Genomic DNA, 5345 nt, shown 5'->3' with positions numbered 1-5345 from the left:
TGCCCAACCTTCCTTCCGAGGAGTGGCTGGTGGGTTTGAACTGCCAGCCTCCTGGTTAGCAGTCAAGTGCCTTAGGCACTATGCTACCAGAGCTCCTAATAATGATGACTAGTAATGCTTTTCTCCTACAGTGAAAGCTACAAGAGTCATCCAGTTTGCTCTATTTGTTTCCCATATCCAATAATTTACCAAATTATGTTGTTTCTAACAAATACATATAGAATATATTCTATACAGTTTCCTCATAATACCCACTGCCCCATATTAGTACAAATCAATGGCTTTCTAACTCTCTTTGGTGGTAGGTGACTACTCAACTCACAGCAAGTCACTAACAGCTCAAACAGATGGGACATTTAATAAAGCCTAAATTCCATAGTAAAGAATAAAAGAACCTTCTAAATCTGGGGTTTTCTTCTTCCCTATTCTAATCTCTCAATACTTCCCCATATGGGAATACTGGTAGAATTCCAGCCTACCACTTGTGATTTTGGGAATCATTTGTTTTTCTTGCTGTCAAGCCTTACCTATGCCACCCTCTGTGATGACTGTGCTCTGCTATCCCTTGTGGTAAATGCTCTCAATCATATCTTCTGACAACATAAGATACAATCAACACCTCCTTTCCTTCTGCTGTCATTGCAGGTTGTATTTATTTATGTAAGTTAATGCTGCAGTATAACTATTGGTTTCTATGTCTATGGTCTTATAAATGGGAGCTCCTTAATGGTAGAAATTATCAGGGTAGGACTGGCCAAAGCTGGTCATGTACGTCTGACTGTACCATTGACCTCATGGGAGGGAGAATGGCAGAACACAGAAAACTCTTAGGCATGTTGAGGAATCATGGTGTCTTCTTCCTCCTCTCAGATAGCCTCCAGGATGAGACATGCCTGGCAGGAATGATAGCATAAACTGAAATAAAATAAAAGGAAACAATCACAATACTAGCATTAGAAATCAAAAGTGATGCTCCCTCATTTGGAGCAACAGGGTTAACAACATAGATAGGAAGAAAATCTCTGCCCATGTCAAATGAGATGACAAGATCACAAGAATCTGTAGCATTAGTATAGGGGCTGTGAAGAGGACTGGGATGGCAACTTAAGGATGTACGAGAGGCATACTAGGAATGGTTGAATACAAATGAAAGGGCTTTTGACTGGGTTTTACTAATTTAGCTCCTGGACACCAGAGGAACTTTACTGTACTGAACCCATGTTGCTGCCTTGTTTGTAACCACCACTGAGGTAGTTAATGATAAGAGTCAAAATACCTTATACATGATTTTTTAAAATAATGACAATAGCTGTTTGGACTTAAGTCTTCTGATGTTTAAGGGTTGTGAGAGTTTGGTCAAGGATGTTGAGCAGATAAGTGAATTAGTCTGAGTGTGTGAGCATGAGGATGTGACTAAGAAGACACGGAAAAAATACGACGACTAGAGGTTAATCCAACTGTAAATTGGCAAGCACTAAAATTTTGTACAATCTTAAAAACTTCTTAAATGTAGCCATGCTTAACCACTGCACCACCAGAGCACCTTAGTACACCCTTATGTTACTGCTTGTTTTTTAATTGCCATCTGCTAAATAGGAGCTCTGGTGGTGTAGTGCCTAAGGCATTTGACTGCTAACCAGAAGCCTGGTGGTTCAAACCCACCAGCCACTCCTTGGAAGGGAGATTGGGCAATCTACTTCTGTAGTGATACTGCCTCAGAAACCCAAGGAGGGGTTGCTATGAGTTGGATCTGACTTGATGGCAGTGAGAGTTTATCTGCTAAATAATGGTGATGATGAAGTAAAATGAAAATTTCTCAACTTTTTAGTGTTAAATAAATCTTCTTTAACAACTCACTCATTTGTGAAAGTTTAAAAACTTAGATTTTGTTGTTGTTGTTGTTATTCCCTAAGAATATGTCCAGATTGACCACCCTTGGTTTTGAATTAAGCCAATATTCTTAGCTTTATGATGGTCATTAAAGCCACCACTTTCATGTTTCCCTGTGATGTTGCAAATGAAAACCCCCAGTCACTCTTATCTTGTGAAAATTATGTGCTGTATTTGACAATGAAAAGAAAAAGGGCTTTTAAGAGCCCTGTATGCATGTACTGTGGTCTTTTAGCATCTTGGTATTTATCAACTGTGAATTTGTTTTGGCCAGGCACACAGTCAACTCTATGGAAGCTTCAGTAGTGGCTAGTGGCTATGTGATCTGACATTTCATTCTCTACTATAACATTTATTTATTTTTTTAAAAAAATCAGTACATTAAAATGAAGCAATTGCAATGTTTATCACCAGCCTATTATATAAAAGATAAAAGGAAATAAAAAAAATTTTTTTTCATTCATAATCTGGGTACTGAATAGTAAAATTTACTGAGTACATTTTGCTATAACATATTTCTAGAGCAAATTTCTGGCTCACCCTTTATCTACTGAAAACCTATACCTGGCAGAAGCAAAAATACTTCAAATCCAATATAAACCAATTGGTATAGTTAACACATAGAATTCACAATCAAAATCAACACTTTTGGGTTCCAACATAAAATAAACAGATCATTTATCTGCTGAGGAAATGATATGTGCATCCCACAAAGACACAGAGATATTCTGTAGAATATGCCCCCCACCCCACCCTGAGGACTAGATTTAGATCAAACAGCTTGTCGTTAGTACATTCTATCAACTTTGCTTGCTTTCTATTGACACTTTTGCTTCTGTCCCAACTCCCAAATCTTTCATATTCCTTAAATATCCAAATACTATCCCTTCCTGAGAGGAGCCTTGATGGCACAGTGATAAAAGAGCTCAGTTGCTAACCAAATAGTTGGTGGTTTGAACCTACCAGCTGCTTGGTGGAAGAAAGATGTGGCATTCTGCTTCTGTAAAGATTTACAACTTTGGAAACTCTATGAGACCATATGTTAAGGCACAGGGCAAGCTTCTATACATTTGAAAACATCAAAATACTACAAAGCATCTTCTCAGATCATAACACTGTAAAATCAATTACCAGAAAATCAAGGAAAAAAGTCAAATACATAGAGACTGAATAACATGCTACTTAAAAACAATTGGATAATAGAAAAAAATACAAATTAAAAAAAAAAAAAATCCTTGAGTCAAATGAGAATGAAAACACAACATACCAAACCATTAGGGCATAGCAAAAGCAGTGCTCAGACGGTATTTATAGCAATAAAAACACACATCAAAAAAGAAGAAAGAACCAAAATCAACAAGTTAACACAACATCTCCAATAATTAAAAAAAGAGCAAAAAAAAAAAAAGCCTACAGTCATCAGAAGAATGAGAATAAAGATCAGAGCAGAAATAAATGAAACAGAAAAACAATAGAAAGAATCAACAAGACTAGAAGTCTTGAAAGGACTAACAAAATAAAAAAACCACTGATAAATCTAACAAAGGAAAAGAAGGAGAATATGCAAATTACATGAATAAGAAATAAAATGGGCAACATCAATCACAGCAGCACTAACTAAAATAAAAATGATAATATCAGAATACTATGAACTGTACTCCAACAAACTTGAAAACCTAGAAGAAATAGACAAACATGACCAACCCAAACTAACACAGACTAGGGTAGAAAATTTAAGCAGACCTATAACAAAAGAAGATTGAATAGGTAATTTAAAAACACTAACAAGAAAAAAAATCCTGGCCTAGACAGCTTAACTAGCAAGATGGCTTAACTGGCAAATTCTACCAAACATTCAGAGAAGAGTTGTCACTGATTCTGCTCAAACTACTGCACAACATAGAAAAGGAGGAAATACTCCCAAATTCATTCTATGAAGTGAGTACAAACCCAATACCAGAGCGAAGCAAAGGTATCACTAAAGAAGAAAATTATAGACCATTAACCCTCATGAGCACAGATGCAAAAATTCTCAACAAAATTAGAGTTAATAGAATCCAACAACACATCAAAAAATTAATACATCATAACCAAGTGAGATTCATACCACATATGCAAGGATGATTCAACATTAGAAAAACAATCTAGTAGTTCACAATATAAAGAAAACATAGGAAAGAACTGCGAGATCAGATTAATCAATGCAGAAAGTCATTTGAAAAAATCCAATGCCCATTCCTGATAAAAATGCTCAACCAAATAGGAATAGAAAGGATATTTCTCAACATCATTAAAGGCATATATACAAAGCCAACAGTAAACATCAGTCTCAATAGAGGCAGACTGAAAGCATTCCATCTGCAAACAGGAATCAAACAAGGATGCCCTTTACCACCACTCCTATTCAACACTATATTGGAAGTTCTAGCCACAGGATTTAAGCAAGGAAGAGAAATAAAAGCCATCCAAATTGGTAAAGAAGAAGTAAAACTATCTTTTTTTTTTGCATATTATATGATCCTATACATAGAAAATCCCATAGATTCAACAAGAAAACTACTAGAACTTACAGAAGAATTCAGCAAAGTGGCAGCGTACAAAATCAACATACGAAATAAAAGAAAATTTGATTTCCATTATACTAATGCAGAGAACTTTGGAAAAGAAATCAGGGAAACAATAGCATTTACAGCACCTACCAAAATTATGAAATACTTAGGGATAAATATAACCAGAGATATAAAAGAACTCTACAAGGAAAACTACAAAACACTACTACAAGAAACCAAAAGAGACCTACTTAAATGGAAGAATATACCATACTCATGGATAGGAAGACAAAACATTGTGAAATTGTCAATACTACCTGAATTGATAATTGGAACAGAAAAAACAAAGCCGAACTATGAATCAGAATCTACTCGATGCAGTCGGTTGGTTTTTTGGTTTGGCCCTTTGTCAAAGATCAGCTGTCCACAGGTGGATAGATTTACTTCTGGGTTCTCAATTCTGTTCCAATTGTCTATCTATCTGTCAATACATAGATTTTGAGATCAGGAAATGTGAACCTTCCTATGTTGTTCTTCTTTAGTAGTGCTTTGCTTATCTAAAGTCTCTTTACATTTCATATAAAGGATGATGAGTTTCTCTGTTTCTTTAAAGAATGATGATGGAATCTCTATCAGGATAGCATTCTATCTGCTGATCAATTCAGGTAGTATTGACAATTTCACAATATTTTGTCTTCCTATCCATGAGCATGGTATATTCTTCCATTTAAGTAGGTCTCTTTTGGTTTCTCTCCCGAGAGGGACCAGGTCTTTGGGAGCAAGGTAAGCATGGGTGGGCTGGTGCTTACTCACTGATCTGCACTGAACACTTTTCCTCAGCATTAGTGAGCTGAAATGGACTTGTTTTGGCCATTTTGAATCAGACAACCATAGGATCTACTATGC

Source organism: Orycteropus afer, unplaced genomic scaffold, assembly GCF_000298275.1.
Source record: "Orycteropus afer afer isolate SDZICR_OR568_19922 unplaced genomic scaffold, OryAfe1.0 scaffold00133, whole genome shotgun sequence".
Taxonomy (NCBI): domain Eukaryota; kingdom Metazoa; phylum Chordata; class Mammalia; order Tubulidentata; family Orycteropodidae; genus Orycteropus; species Orycteropus afer.
Note: the sequence above shows the minus strand (reverse complement) of the source record.